The following is a 17,945-nucleotide window of genomic DNA, read 5'->3' on the forward strand; positions in this document are numbered from 1 at the left end:
TGGTTAATATATGTATTATTTTCAGTGTAGTCCTTGAAGATTTGGGTTGGAAGCACTAAGGGTTAAAAGTCTAGTTTTAGATTAAAAATGCATATTTTCCAAAGTAGTTTTAATAATTTAATAAATATTTAAACAATAATATTAAAATAATAATAATGAGTCGATAAACGTGATATAACACTCGTAAGAAATTTCTTGAACATAAAAACGGGTCGGGTATTTAAATAAAAATATGGATTCAGAAACCCGAGTTGTTACATTACAGTTGAAGACACTCCATAAAGTTTTTACGTTCACGCCTTAGAGCATACGATTGACAAACAAGACCCCGAATCAACAAACTTGAATCATAAACTTCATAAACATAAAACAAAGAAGACAAGCTCATTAAGCACATCATGCATCGCCTCATAATCTTGTTTAGTAAGTTCAGTCCAAACTCATTTTTTCTCCTATATGAACTTTATTATATCATTCCCCATTTAAAATTCTCCATTAAATGAATCATAACATCTTAATCATATTTGGTAACTACTTTTTTTTAAGAGCATGAAGTTGAAGCTTAAACCAATAGAAATTCGAGTATCATCTTCTGTTAGTATCTTCGAGTGGTAGATATTGTTTTTCATTTTAAAAAAGAAAAGAAAATGATCACAAGGCATGTGTAAAGTTTGTTGGTAAACCTTTTGTTTTGTAATCGAAGGTACATAGAGATATATACGTATGTGATATATGTAAATATAGAGGGGAAATGGGTAATATTCTTTTAAATGATGTACATATCTTCATTAAGTATGCGCTTCACAGCGGGTACGCGAGAATTAATACCAAAATAATAAACAAAATGAACTATAACTGGCTCAAGTTTATGGCTGTATGCATACAAGATTTAAAAAGGAGAAACAACTAATAGCAATGCCAAAAAAATAAGTGACAACTAAAAAGCTAAAAGGTCTCCTCCGCATAATCAGAGAAATCCATTTATATTGTCATAACACCATGACAAAGCTTCAAATTTATATTTGGCTGTCAAAAACAACCAACCCAAAGGAGATCGGTAACCGATATCGATTATAACGGCGAATTGTAACACCCCGACCAAAGGCGGATTATACATCGGGGCGCCACATATTGCTTCATTACTCGCGACACTATTGGTGTCAATATTTATTAATACACATTTTATCGCGCACGCGCAGCGGGGAAAATAAAGAACATAAATCAAACATAAATCAATATATTATAAATTATAACATTCAAACAACATTAACTTGTCTTGATACATTTTAATTCTAGGTCCAAAAGTAAAAACGTCCTACGTGTCCACAAGCTCCAAAACAGCTACTGCAAACCTGAACATGTGTTAAAATAAACGTCAAACACTTGCGTGTTGGTGAGAAATCAAGTTTAATAGATAATCATAGATAATCACAGTAAATCTGCGCGCAACACGTGTATGTCTAGAGTTTAACAAGGGTGTAATCAGATTGTGATCAAGCCTAAGATAGTTCATAGATCATAGTTCAATCCATGCTCCCAATTGAGCATAAAAACGAGAAAACATCTGTGCAAGTGTAAACTAAGAAAACCGTAAACGATAGGTCTCCCGTGTTCAACTAATGGTACCAACGGAACTGCGGAATAGGCCGAACAAAGCGGTTAATGATACACACATACAAATAAACAGCCAAGTAAACGTCCTCAACACATGGGATACTGCGCGACTAAAGTTCATAAACAGTTTAAGACTCAAGTTTTGTACGAACACATGAACATCCCAAAACATTAAAACTAAAAAAGGGATTAGGTACGAGATTACTCACTTGATAAAGATGCGATGATAGATATGCAAGAATCAACTCTTAAACAAGCAAAGTTAACCTATAATTAAAGATTATTGTTTTAACGATTGGTTTTAAGTCTTGATTATAAGTTAGCATAATTAATAAGTAAATTATTATATATATATATTACCGGAAAAGCAGGGCAGAACAGGGAGGAAGACGGAGGCAAGAGAGGAGGCGGCAGGAGGACAAAGGAGCAAGAGAGAAATAAGAGAGATTAAGTGTTTGTGTGTGATGTGTTATGAAAATAATATTATTATTTATAGGGAAAACCCTAGGAGACATAAATCCAGAAAAAGGGGAAAAGATCATCAACAGGATCACGCAAAAGATAACAAAAAGCATAAGAATCCAAAAGCAAAAGATATCAAAAGATATGGCAGCTGCAGGGGCAAGATAAAGCTGTCAGGGAAACAGTAACAGGCATGGCGGGTCAGATAAAGGTACTGGTCAAGCATGGCAAAAGCAGATCTCAAAAGATAATGTCAGTCACTTTATCTGCCAACCAATGGGGTTGGTGCGCATGCTGCGCCGAAAGTAACTTTTCAGACATAAAGCAGATTAGGTCAACAGCTCAAAAGATAAGACAACACAAAAGCAAACGGCTAGATTTAAACAGAAGATACAAGGGTTAAGCGCGGGAAGGCTGAGTGCGCGAGCGCGAAGGCTGGCACAACAATCCTTAGCGCACTGCGGGAAGAATCACAAATCCTTAGCGTGCTGCGTGAAGAACTAGAATTCTAAGCGCATCGCGGGAAGAACATACATTCTTAGCGCATTGCGGGAAGAACATGCATTCTTAGCGCGCTGCGAGAAGAGTTCTCTTCACGCATCGCAGGAACAAGATGTCTTCACGCAGGCTTCCATGTAAGGAGTCTGGCTCGTGGAGCTGCAGACATCCTTAGGCGGGAAGAACCAAAGGACAAGCAAAGAGTTAGAAAAAGAGGGAAACAAGGCGGAAAGAGAGAAGGAGAGGGACGGGACGGCGGAAAGAAAGAGAGAGAAAGAGGCGGGAAGGAAAAGTATATTATTGTTATTAAAAATAAAGTATAAATATTAAATCATAAAAGAAAGAGATCGGATCAGAGAAACGGGTACCTGGGTCGGGTCGGATCGGGGCAGATGTCACAGTCTCCCCTACTTTAAGAAATTTCGTCCCGAAATTTATCTCGAAGTAGGTTGCGCAGAGAACAGGTGCGGGTACTTGATCTTCATTTGATCTTCCCTTTCCCATGTAAACTCGGCTCCGCGCTTGGACTCCCAGCGAACTTTCACGATAGGGATACGACTGCGCTTGGTTTGCTTAACCTCGCGATCCATAATCTCAACAGGCTTCTCAATGAAATGCATGGATTCATCAACTTGAACTTCATCAAGTGGAATGTGAAGGTTCTCGTCAGCTAAACACTTCTTGAGATTGGAAACATGGAACGTTGGATGCACATTACTGAGCGCGAGCGGCACGTCAAGTCTGTAGGCAACTTTTCCCACACGCGCGAGAATCTTGAATGGACCAACATATCGAGGAGCAAGCTTACCTTTCTTCCCAAAGCGGACAACACCTTTCCAGGGCGACACTTTGAGGAGAACAAGATCACCAACTTGAAATTCGAGAGGCTTCCGCCTACGATCTGCGTAACTCTTCTGTCGGCTTCTGGCAGTCAGCAAATGATCACGGATCTTGGCGATTTTATCGGTTGTCTCTTGAACAAGTTCGGGTCCTGTGATTTGAGTTTCACCCACTTCGCTCCAACAAATCGGGGAGCGGCACTTACGACCGTAAAGTGCTTCAAATGGGGCCATACCAATACTGGAATGATAGCTGTTGTTATAAGAAAACTCGATCAAAGGCAGGTGTGAATCCCAATTACCTCCAAAATCAAGAACACAAGATCGGAGCATATCCTCAAGAGTTTGAATGGTTCGCTCAGACTGACCGTCAGTCTGAGGATGATATGCCGTACTCATGTCCAAGCGAGTTCCTAGCGCAGATTGGAGAGATTTCCAAAAGCGAGATATAAAACGGCCATCGCGATCGGATATGATGCTCAAAGGAGTACCATGGCGGCAGACAATTTCCTTGACATAAAGCTGCGCGAGATGCTCAACACGGTAGTTTTCACGAATGGGCAGAAAGTGAGCAGACTTAGTCAATCGATCCACTATTACCCAAATGCTATCATGTTTGCTTGCTGTCAAAGGTAACTTGGTAATAAAGTCCATCGCTACACATTCCCATTTCCACGTAGGAATTTCTGGTTGTTCGAGCAAACCAGATGGGCGTTGGTGTTCAGCTTTCACTTTAGAACAAGTCAGGCATTTAGCTACGAACACAGCAATATCCTTCTTCATACCGGGCCACCAATAAGTTATGCGCAAATCCTTGTACATCTTATCAGCGCCGGGGTGAATAGAATACCGAGATTTGTGTGCTTCACTCAGGATATCAGCGCGAAGATTCTCATCAAAGGGAATCCAGATGCGATTGAGATAGCAGAGAATTCCACTCAGATTAGGAACAAAATGCGCTTCCGCGCCACACGCTAACTCGGCGCGAAGGTTACCAATACTGATGGATGCGCGCTGTGCGTCACGAATTCGCGATTCAAGGTTGCTTAGAATCGGCGTGAAGTGAAGCTGCGTGCGCGGCAAGATACAGTTAAGCTGGCTGGGTTTTCGGCTGAGCGCGTCAGCTACCACATTAGCTTTACCAGGATGATACCGGATCTCACAATCGTAATCGCTGATGAGTTCGTTCCATCGGCGTTGTCTCATGTTAAGTTCCTTTTGATCAAAGATATGCTGAAGGCTTTTATGGTCAGTGTAGAGGATACACTTAGTGCCATAAAGGTAGTGTCTCCAGATCTTCAAGGCAAAAACAACTGCACCAAGTTCGAGGTCGTGAGTTGTATAATTCTTTTCATGAATTTTGAGTTGCCTTGATGCGTAAGCGATAACCTTGCCTCGTTGCATAAGAACACAACCGAGACCTTGGTTGGAGGCATCGCAGTACACGACAAAATCATCATTACCCTCAGGTAGCGCAAGAACAGGAGCTTCACACAACAAACGCTTGAGCGATAGAAAGGCTTCTTCTTGCTTCGAGCCCCAAATATACGGTTTACCTTTGTGCGTTAAAGCTGTTAAAGGCAAAGCGATCTTTGAGAAGTTCGAAATGAAACGCCGGTAATAACCAGCTAAGCCCAGAAAGGAACGGATCTCAGAAGGAGAGGATGGCGTAATCCAGTTCTTTATTGCTTCAATCTTGGATGGGTCGACATGAATACCCATCTTGTTTACAACATGACCAAGAAACTGTACTTCATCAGACCAAAATTCACACTTGGAGAGCTTAGCATAGAGTTGCTCGGTTTGAAGCTTCTGCAACACCAACCGGAGATGTTGCTCATGCTCGGCCTTGGTCTTAGAATACACCAGAACATCATCGATAAACACAATCACGAATTTATCCAAGAAAGGCCTACACACCCGATTCATTAGATCCATGAAAACGGCGGGTGCGTTGGTTAGACCGAAGGACATGACCAAGAATTCAAAATGGCCATAACGAGTCCGAAAAGCAGTCTTCGGAACATCTTCATCGCGGATACGCAACTGATGATAACCAGAACGGAGATCGATCTTGGAAAAACAAGAGGCACCTTGGAGTTGATCGAAGAGGTCGTCAATACGCGGTAAGGGATACCGGTTTTTAATGGTGAGTTTGTTCAACTCGCGGTAATCAATACACATGCGAAATGATCCATCTTTCTTTTTAACGAACAACACCGGAGCACCCCAGGGCGAAGAGCTAGGGCGAATGAATCCTTTAGCAGTCAACTCTTGAAGTTGGCTGGCCAATTCTTGCATCTCAGCGGGCGCAAGACGGTAAGGAGATTTAGCTACGGGGGAAGCACCAGGGACAAGATCAATACGGAACTCGACTTCACGAGCGGGAGGGATACCAGGAAGATCATCAGGAAAAACTTCAGGGAAATCACGCACAACAGGGATATCGCGAAGCTTCTTCTTTCCTTCATCGGGTTTAACCACATGGGCTAGAAATGCAATACACTTCTTCCTCATGAGTCTTTGGGCTTCGGCGCAAGACATAAGTTTAAGACCGCGGGAGGGTTTCTCGCCGTAGATATGAAGATCACCATTTTCTCGAGGTATGCGAATAAATTTCTTGGCGCAAATAACTTCGGCGCGATTCTTCGAGAGCCAGTCCATACCAATAATAACATCAAAGCTTCCAAGAGGCATGGGGATGAGGTCGATCAGAAAATCGTTTTCGTTAAGGTTAAGCGTGCAATCTTTAATTACCGAGTTTATTAAAACAGTTTCGCCATTAGCCAATTCAACTGAAAAATCTTCTTTTAAGTTATCGCGCGGTCGCGCAAGCTTCTGCTCGAAGGCGCGAGAAATAAAACTTCTATCGGCGCCAGTATCAAAAAGCATAGATGCATAAAATCCGTTAAGCAAAAATGTACCATTAACTACGTCGTTATTCGCTTGCGCTTGGTGCGCGGTTATGTTAAAAGCTCGGCCACGCGTCACTTGGTTCGAAATTTGGTTCACCGGATTCGCTTGAGTAATCTGAACTTGTAGCCTTGGGCACGCGTTCCGGAAATGACTTGGATCACCGCAGTTAAAGCACGATCTGGGTCGTGGGTTTTGGTAAGTTGGCTGTGGGTTCTGCGGGTAGGCTGGTGGTGTTGGCGCAATCGGATTGGAGGGAGGGGTTCTACAGTACTCAACGGAGTGACCTACGCGGCCACATCGGTTACATTGTCGACACGGGACTTGAGGTGGGTGATGAAGTCTACAGGTTGGGCAGAAGGGTTGGTTTCCTGTGTAAGGTTTCTTAGTTGGCGGGGCAGGAAGTGCTGGATTGGTTAAGGCATAGTTGTGGACTACAGGAGGTGCTGGGTAGGTTGACAGTGGGTTAGGCGCGTAAACTGGTTGATAAATTGGTTGCTGGACAATGGGCGGGTTGGTAAGCGCATAGGCTTGTCTGCGCCTACGTTTCTGGTTATGGTTTGAGGGTTCTGGTTTGGTTTCTGTGGGTTCAGGGACAGTTTTGGTGGGTTTGGTCTTCTCAGTTCCCCGCAGGAACAGGGTTCCTGCTCTGACATGGTTGTCGCTGAGCACAGCGGCCAATTCGATGGCGTCAGAGAGGGTAACTGGGTTTCTGGCCCATACAGAATCTTGAATTTCCATGGGGAGACCCCCAAGGAATTTCTCTATGGCTCGGCGGGAAGGGGTAACAAGGTGAGGGACAAGCAGGCTTAGCTCGTGGAAGCGCGTCGCGTACTCGCGCGCTTCACCGCTACACTGCTTCAAGTTCCAAAATTCTTCCTCCAGGCGCTTAACTTCGTTGGGAGGGCAGAATTCTCGCGTCAAGATTCCCTTGAATTCCTCCCAATGCATGTTAGAAGCAGCTTCTGCGCCACGCGCATGAGCTACTCCATTCCACCAAGTAAGCGCTCTAGATTCCAGGACACTAGAGGCGTATAGGGTTCGTCTTTCTGAGGGGCATTGGGTATGGAGGAAAGTGTTTTCAATCTTCTCAAGCCATTGGAGCATCACGGTGGCTCCTTCAAGACCTGTGAACTTCGGAGGGTTACCCGCATTAAAGGACTTAATGTTATAACTGGTGGTGTTGGTATTGTTTTGGCTCAAAGCTTGGGCTATTGCGGTGGCCATTTCCTGGGAACGTTGCTGTCTACGCATGCGCGAGGCTTCTCTTCTCTGAAATCGGGCTGATAGCGGAGGCATTCTATAAAAGTTTTAATTTTAGTTAATATCTTGGTTTTTATCGCAAAGTTTTAATCTTATAAAGCTTGGTTTCACGGAGTTAGATGCTATCAAAAGTTAAAGTAAAATAAATGACTCCAAATGCAGACTTAATAAAGGTAACAAATTCGAATCAAGAACCGACAATTCACGTATCACCGTGACTTTCCGAGTTCTCAATTTAAAATAGCTAGTAAACGAGTATTGGAGATTGACGATTCATGTATCACCATGACTTTTCAATCTTCAATATAAAATATATAAGAAAATGAGTATTGGAGGTTGACAATTCATGTATCACCATGACTTTTCAAGTCTCCAACCTCAGAACATAATCGTAAATGGAAATTGAAAATCAGCTATTCATGCATCACCATGACTTTTCGGATCTTCAAATCCCAACAAACGAATATGTAAGTAAAATCAATAAAAATCGAAATTCACAAAAATCGAAATATCGCGGAATAAAATCATATACTGCGTCTGCGCAAGCATATTTATAAATAACGAGTAATTAACAATAAACATGCAAACATGAGATTTCTCTCATGCGCGAGAAGGGACTCTTAGGTATTCTAGGCCGTTACGTCTAACCACCTATCCTAAAGTCAACGAGCTCTGATACCAATCTGTAACACCCCGACCAAAGGCGGATTATACATCGGGGCGCCACATATTGCTTCATTACTCGCGACACTATTGGTGTCAATATTTATTAATACACATTTTATCGCGCACGCGCAGCGGGGAAAATAAAGAACATAAATCAAACATAAATCAATATATTATAAATTATAACATTCAAACAACATTAACTTGTCTTGATACATTTTAATTCTAGGTCCAAAAGTAAAAACGTCCTACGTGTCCACAAGCTCCAAAACAGCTACTGCAAACCTGAACATGTGTTAAAATAAACGTCAAACACTTGCGTGTTGGTGAGAAATCAAGTTTAATAGATAATCATAGATAATCACAGTAAATCTGCGCGCAACACGTGTATGTCTAGAGTTTAACAAGGGTGTAATCAGATTGTGATCAAGCCTAAGATAGTTCATAGATCATAGTTCAATCCATGCTCCCAATTGAGCATAAAAACGAGAAAACATCTGTGCAAGTGTAAACTAAGAAAACCGTAAACGATAGGTCTCCCGTGTTCAACTAATGGTACCAACGGAACTGCGGAATAGGCCGAACAAAGCGGTTAATGATACACACATACAAATAAACAGCCAAGTAAACGTCCTCAACACATGGGATACTGCGCGACTAAAGTTCATAAACAGTTTAAGACTCAAGTTTTGTACGAACACATGAACATCCCAAAACATTAAAACTAAAAAAGGGATTAGGTACGAGATTACTCACTTGATAAAGATGCGATGATAGATATGCAAGAATCAACTCTTAAACAAGCAAAGTTAACCTATAATTAAAGATTATTGTTTTAACGATTGGTTTTAAGTCTTGATTATAAGTTAGCATAATTAATAAGTAAATTATTATATATATATATTACCGGAAAAGCAGGGCAGAACAGGGAGGAAGACGGAGGCAAGAGAGGAGGCGGCAGGAGGACAAAGGAGCAAGAGAGAAATAAGAGAGATTAAGTGTTTGTGTGTGATGTGTTATGAAAATAATATTATTATTTATAGGGAAAACCCTAGGAGACATAAATCCAGAAAAAGGGGAAAAGATCATCAACAGGATCACGCAAAAGATAACAAAAAGCATAAGAATCCAAAAGCAAAAGATATCAAAAGATATGGCAGCTGCAGGGGCAAGATAAAGCTGTCAGGGAAACAGTAACAGGCATGGCGGGTCAGATAAAGGTACTGGTCAAGCATGGCAAAAGCAGATCTCAAAAGATAATGTCAGTCACTTTATCTGCCAACCAATGGGGTTGGTGCGCATGCTGCGCCGAAAGTAACTTTTCAGACATAAAGCAGATTAGGTCAACAGCTCAAAAGATAAGACAACACAAAAGCAAACGGCTAGATTTAAACAGAAGATACAAGGGTTAAGCGCGGGAAGGCTGAGTGCGCGAGCGCGAAGGCTGGCACAACAATCCTTAGCGCACTGCGGGAAGAATCACAAATCCTTAGCGTGCTGCGTGAAGAACTAGAATTCTAAGCGCATCGCGGGAAGAACATACATTCTTAGCGCATTGCGGGAAGAACATGCATTCTTAGCGCGCTGCGAGAAGAGTTCTCTTCACGCATCGCAGGAACAAGATGTCTTCACGCAGGCTTCCATGTAAGGAGTCTGGCGCGTGGAGCTGCAGACATCCTTAGGCGGGAAGAACCAAAGGACAAGCAAAGAGTTAGAAAAAGAGGGAAACAAGGCGGAAAGAGAGAAGGAGAGGGACGGGACGGCGGAAAGAAAGAGAGAGAAAGAGGCGGGAAGGAAAAGTATATTATTGTTATTAAAAATAAAGTATAAATATTAAATCATAAAAGAAAGAGATCGGATCAGAGAAACGGGTACCTGGGTCGGGTCGGATCGGGGCAGATGTCACACGAATGACCTACTTCTAAATTATCACATCTCAATTATTACAAAATTCATAGTTCATATGGCATGACGACTCTCATCTCTAACTAACATAAGTTATCATATGGTTATTAGCTATTCCAAGGGTGTTTGTTTTTACAAGAAAGGTCTTCTTGACCTCTTTTGTCCACGCCACGCAGACCACTCGCAAACGTTAAGGTTTGAAGTGTTTGTTTTTTCGAAAGACATTTTATTAAAATTAGACATGCACACCCTCTTCTTGATACAGACTTAGACCATGAGCTTCTAAGATCTTCTAACATCTTCTCATATCATATCATGTTATGAAATGGGTTTTCATTATGTCCGCATTTTCATTTAGATGCCTCTTTTGTCTTTTGTTCAAAATTGTTATATTGTTTGTTCGATTCGTTTACATGCTTAAAAATAATTATACAAAAATGAAAACTTTAAACAAAAACCACCCTAATATCTTTTTCAAATAATTCTGAATTGACTGAATTAAATATAAAGTACATAGATATATACACTTCAAATATTTAGTAGACTAGTAGAAAGATATCACATACATCAAGTTGAAGATTGATCTTGACCATTTGTTTGATGTTGATGTCTTTGGTAACTCCAGGCCAACCATATCCTCTAGAAATTTCTACTTTAGTCAACAGTTAATACATTATTTTGACTTTTTTAGAGTCAGTTTCAATTTAAAAATAAAAAAGACGCAAAGTCAGAATCAGTTATTAAGCCACAGAATGTCTCTTTAACAACATGAACCTGAATACAGTGTAGTCTTTCAGATTTATTTACCCATATCTGTTAATGAACAAAATAAAGCTAGACTTGATAAGCTCAAACGTTTGCCATGTTTCTTTTTAATTAAACATAATCGAAATTTTTAGGCGGAAAGAAGTGTACATTCTATACAATATCTCGTGTTTCACTGAATCATAAACGTATGTAACCTAATTATGAAGAGTTAACGGTAACCTAACTATTTAACCCGCTTCGCGGTGGAGACGCAAAAGAAGTTTGGTTAGGTAGTGACTTGGTTTTTATGATACGAAAGTTTACTACCTATCCATTTTCTAAAGTAAATGAAATCAAAATACGTGTATCCAATACAATATATATAATTGACATTTAGCTGCAATCGCAAAATTTCTTTCAATAATTAACAATGCCACTATATTTTTCTTGTTTTCCTTAATGTCAGCGTAACTTTATTAGTTAGATGGGTGTTAAATGATTCATGCTCGTGAGTTGACATGTTAAACCCGAACACGACCCAAACATGGAAAGCATATTCGTGGGTTGGCCAGAACACATGGCCTTTAACCCAACAGTTTATTGTTTTATCATACCATACAATAAAACAACGGAATTTATGAGTGTCAATGATAAATGTTGCTAACCAAACACACACACACACACGAACGTACATGGGAATGTTTACCGTGTAGTTGCACATGCAATATTTAATGACCATTTCCATTATCAGAAGCCTACATAAAGAAATTAAGAACTCAGATATTATAACCAGCCTTCACAACAAATCATCGAGCACAAAATCAGAACCATCATATGTATTCTAACTGGCAAATCAGACACTTAAATTTGACTGTACAAACTTCATTCAAACCAGTAATAAAAAAAAAGTTAAATCATTAATTTAATGTTGATCATTATTGAGCTCATGTTATAAAAGTAAGTCATTTGGTTCTATCATTTGTTCATATTGATTTAATGTAACATTCAATTCCAACAAATCTATACAGTAGCACATAAAAATATTTACAATAGTGGTAGAAGTTATAAAACAACTTCTAAAATGTTATTTATATAAAATGGGTTAGAAACCTTTTAATCATCTTGTACAAAACATACAAGATAAAGGGGTTTTCTGATGAACAGTTAACGTCAAGAAAAAAAGAAAAAATAATATCTTTTGGGTCAAATGGTTGCAAAACACTTTTCTTTTCATGTAATTTTGCAGTTCAGACATTTGGTTAGTTTTTTCTAACCACCATGTTTTTTTAAATCGATTGTCGTCAAAATAAATTGAAGTATGTTACCAAAGTTATGCAAATTATGTAAACATAATGTATACATGCATAGACGACATGCATATATCCCTTAACGAAAACTATATTCTAAAATCAGTTACATTTTCCTCAATTTTTAGTGTGTAATAAAAAACAAGTTAAATGTTTAATTTCACATACAATAGACAACACTAAACAACTTTTTAAAACTCATACACTGATATTGTCACGAGATTACATTAATAATTAACCCAAAAATTAAAATCTTAGACCACCTTCAATTCAAAACCCTAATCATCCATGAAACCAAAGAAAAGATTATAAAGCCAGTATCTTAAAGATTTTCTAGTAAAACCGTAACCAATATCATAAGAAGAATAGACACAATACATGCATACTCCACTTGATTCTCATTCAACTCTATTGCTGCCGAGTTACTCATATACACATGCTTAGGCTTCTCCATATGCAGCCCCAACTTATCTATTGCAAGATCCTCCAAATTCAGCCTATGAAACTTCCCGGGTCACTTCTTTATCACCGCCAATCAAATATCTGCACTTTTGGAACAATCTAGGTCATACTCATTCTTTAGCTTCAATATATCATCTTGAGCTTCATTCCAACAAAAGTGAAAGTCAAAGTTGATGCTTGATTTCCTACTAACCAATTGAAGGTATTTATAATAATCTTGTATTTATAATAATCATGTATATAACTTAAAAGACATTTGGTTTTCTTATGAATACTAAATGTCCAAAACCATTTAGTTATACACATTTAATTACATTAATTTCCCTTAAAGGTTTATGAATCAATTGAATGTCATGATGAAAATAATAATATAGGTAGATGAGGACACTTTAATGAGATTAATTGATGACACCATAAACCTTAAAGGATAGAAGAGTAATTACCATAAACATGATGCTTCATGAACTTGTACGATACGCTTGAAGAACGAAATGATGTCATGGCAAATTACTTTTTCTGCCCAATTATGAAATGACTCTTTTGTCATTGTCATGTAATTATGAAATTACTTTATTGCCCATCACTCTTCCTTTATATAATATATATATATATAACATATTTTTAGAAATATTATTATCATTACTATCATTATTAATTAATAATATTGTTATAAGCTTTATTATCAATCCATTTTTATAAAACCGAACTCTTGATTTAAACTCGTCTTGTTTCTATTTAATATTAGTTTAGCTATTTAAAAGCCCAATAAAATAATATCATTTTATTTTAAATTATCAATTAGGTATGAGTCGTAAGCAAATTAATCGGTAACCTGACTAACAACCGAACCTTCTCGTTCATGTTTCAACTGTAGTTTCAACTAAAGTTCAAGTTCACTAATATATTTTATTTATTCGTTTTTAATTAGCGTTCAAGTCGGATTCGTTCGTTTCGTTTACAAGCTTTCTATATGTCGATCATTTATTAGTTCTCAATTCGTCAATCGAGGTGCCTTTTCCATCTTTCGTTTTGGGGTGACATTTCATACTTATCAAACTAAATGCTTTATTTACTTGAATCTTAAACCCACAAACGTGATTGTATACTTTACTTAAATAATTGCTCGATTTGGTGTTCTATGCTTACATGCTTATATGCTTATGTGTTTACCGCTTTTGGAAGGTTGATTCATAAATCCGTGAACTATCTGGTATTCTCTTATAGCACGGTGCCATTAATGTATTCTTATTAATGACCTCATGAAATCCGAATCCATTTATAGACGGTGCCGTTAATGTATTCTTATTAACGACCTCATATAAAAATCCTGAACCATCTGGTATTCTCTTATGGCAGGTGTCGCTACTGCGTTAGCGATCTCATATTATCCATATTGTTCCTTTTATTTATTGTTTCATATACAAGTTTTGTGGTTTTTTATTACTATGTAATTATATGCTCAAACTTATGAATTGCTCATCAACCTTTGTGTTGACAAACTTTATTTTATGAAATGTTACATGTTTGACTTTTGTTGACTCGAGGACTTGATGAAAAACGTTACCAAGACTATTAGGATATTAGTAAAACGAACAATATAATTGTTACTTGTATTCAAATTTTTGTGTGTGAACGAGATGTGTTGATTATTGATTTATGAAATAAAATGAGTTGAATAAATATTGTCACTTTAAATAGTATCTTGTGTTTTTGGGCAATCGGTTGACAGCGCCTTTGGTCGGGGTTTGACAGCGCCTATCACCTGAATTGGTCTACCAGCGAAAAGGGTGTAGTCTTCACTGAGACCACTGTCTCTCTTTCTTTTTATGCCTGCTAATGCCTTATGCTTTTCTTAACTCCCATCACATTCCAACTTGTCAGTTTGTAATACCCCAAATAAAACCTTTTTATTTCTAAAAGTTAGATACCAATCACTTTATAACACCACCTACCAATATATTAATACGCCAGTATGCATGTGCACAATCAAATCACGTATGCACACCACTTTTTCATTTTTACAATTCATTGACCTACAACTTTGTGGCTTTAATTTTAGCATTTCTTTCATCTCCTAATTAAATTTCAACTCTAACTACTCACTAATTAATTACACACATCCAATCTTTTATGTTGATTAAAAATTACAAAACCCATAAACCTACTTTATTAACGAATATTTCACAAAACTCGATGTATCCAATATATATGCATAGGTCGATATTTTAGTGCACACCCCGCATAAAAAAATCCAACAAACCATATGCACATGCGGCAACACGCTCTCACTGATAACCCATTATACACCTTACCGGACATTGCAAGCCAATACAAAGGGATAATTTGCACGAACCCGCAGTAACGCGTGGGCACTTCTGCTAGTAATGACAAACACTTAACGTTAACGACTCAAAATGCAACAAAGAGTTGCAGGCATAGGCAGATTCATTCATGCTTAAAGGAGGGATAGACCCCTACTGAAATTAGCCCATCAAGTTTAATATATCAATGGAATCCAAAAAAATCCACATGCCCCTAAGACAAAATTAAGAATGCACCTTGGCCTTTAGAATGCCCAAATGGAAACGGAAAACATCAAATCAATTTCTTGTTTTTTTAAACGAACTAGCTATAATATCAACCTTAAAGCAATAGCATGCATTAATTATTACTTTTCTGTATATATATTTTTGATGCACGGGTAAGTGGGTAACTGACGATGGAGTACATAGGTATATACAACTACAAGGCTCCTGAGTCCGAACATAGTGGCTATTTATTCTACATGTTTTTTTCTTTAAGTTGAATTGATTTATGCAATGTAGATTTTAAAACCAAAACTTGCACAATCAACATGTTTTGACCCATTATACTCTACCTGTTTTGACCCGTTACAACCGAGTGTTTATATCGAACATAATTCCCCCCCCCCTCACTGGTGAAAGTTCCTGGATCCGCCACTGATTGCAGGCCTCTTGTGGGCTTATACGTTATGGGTCACCCTTTATCATTTGATGCAATATCACTAACTTTTTTTCCACTCTTCAACCTTGTCGCTCAATCTATATTATGGGTATTCTCTATAAATAATTTAAATTATTTATATTATATAATCAACAAAAAAAAATGAAAATGAACAGAAATAAAAGATTTGATTGAATGGAGACCATGTGACCATGATCATATGAAACCATAGAGGGGGGTCAAGTGACACCACTAATGCTATATCTGTACTACTTGTGATGAAGAGTCACCCATAACTGATGGTGTAATATTATAATGTATGATGGGGTGTTAGATGCACACCCTATGCATGTACTGGTTCAAGAATGTTTACTTAACTTTTTTTTCAAGACCCAAAGCTAAATTTAAAATTACGGTCCTTTTAGGGTCTCATAAAATTTACAAAAAGATTGATTGGCTATGGTAACATGTCATAATGGCAGGAGGTTTAAACATTTAACATCCAATATACCTAATTCAGTTAGGGTTAATATTGGTACTTTGATACTATCAACAATATAAATGTCATGCGGCAAGTGGTGAAGACTAAGGTGAGTGGTCGAAGATGAAGGTTTAATCTAGCTTAATAATATAACTGTTAGTTTTATAATTGTTTGATTGAGTTGGTATGAGAAAGAAGTGACTCTGTTTATTTGATTAATTAATTATGTATTTGTTAGGTTAAGAATAGTATATGTTTATTATAAATAGATGGCTAGAGATGAAGTGAGTTTGTTTATTTATAATTTGATTAGTTAATTAATTTTGAGTTGGATTAGAATTAGTATAGGTTTATTGGATCATTCGTATAGTGTGACTTAGGTTTTTTTAATAAAAGAAAGACTTGATCGGTTGTATTGATCAATAAACTTGTTTGTGATTCTTGTGTTCGATTTCCAATAAGAGATTCCATTCACACTGGCTGAACTCATTCAACCATCAATCAACAGTAGCCGCTGCTCGATGAATAAAAAAAACTGCTGGCAACCTCCCCTTCTATTCATTCTAGGTCAATTGGTTTATAAATTGGGAGCTAATTGTAGGTACTGCAATCGCGAGTTGTGATTTTCTTATTTTAATTCGAAACATGGCTCCAATCCAACAATAGTTCCTATCGTAGATGCCTCCATCAGACACTTACATTCTTAAATAGTTGAAATACCTTTTAAGGTTGTTGATGACACTTGCAGTTTCTATTTACGTTAGCAACCTGTTCTATTGGACTAAGTTTGGCGGTACATCTTTTAAGCGCAACACGGGATTGCGGGTCCGTCTATTGATTCCTTTCTTACTGGAACCACCAAACCATGGTATGAATTTTGTATTGCTTCATACTTTTATCCCTCTTTGAGACGACATGTTTTTAATAATAGTTTTTGGTCAATTGAAGGTGAAATTCCCTAGAACCATTTTTAGTTTTGACTTTATATTAGTTTTATTTTGGGCTTTTGATTATGGGGTTTAGGGTTTAGACTTTAGACAATGTGCATATGTCAGGTATCCTGATGAAACAGTAAACTTAATGATTGTTAATGTTTTTAAATCCTCAAAGAAATATGAGGTATGGTTATTTAAAATAAGGTGATAAATGTGTTGGTGTACACTTGTATATATCTTAGAATATTGTATCGACTAATGCAGTATAGATGCACAAAAAGCCTGAACACCTGATAAGAATCATGAAGGTCTAAAAGAGCTAATTGTCTATTCAAGGAGGGTAAAGTGTGCACATGTTAGTACTAATAGGAAGGATTAAGGGAATAATCATGTTATTTAGTAATGAGTGGCTCTTGCATCAGGCAATGAGAGAGGGAATATCCCTGGATTGTTAGTGGTCCTGTTCTATCATTTCTTTATACTTTCTTTACATATTAAATCAAATTCCCTTCCTACCCTTCACTGTTCTTACTATTTTCATTAAATTTCTCATCGTTTTCAATCTAATTATCGGTTAATTGTTCGTGTTTGATTTGAATACTCATCATTGGTCCGACCTGCCGATTACTCGTTTTCCGGTGAACTTCCGAATACTCGTTTCCAGTGACCTTCACCATGGAAACTCGTACAAACTCCAGATTAGATGCTCAGGATTCTCAGATCAAACAGCTGCAGTCAGATGTGACTGAAATTCATGGTTCGTTACAATCGATGGGTAGTTCGTTACAGTCTTTGGAGGTGGAACGAGCTGAGTCTGGGGAGTTTAGGAAGGTGGTTTTAACGTGGATGGCAAAGCAAGATAAGAGAGCGGTTTTCGATTCTCCGGCTT

Source organism: Bidens hawaiensis, unplaced genomic scaffold (assembly GCF_021521415.1).
Source record: "Bidens hawaiensis isolate Kalapana, Puna unplaced genomic scaffold, B.hawaiensis_p1.1 tig00007800_1, whole genome shotgun sequence".
NCBI lineage: Eukaryota > Viridiplantae > Streptophyta > Magnoliopsida > Asterales > Asteraceae > Bidens > Bidens hawaiensis.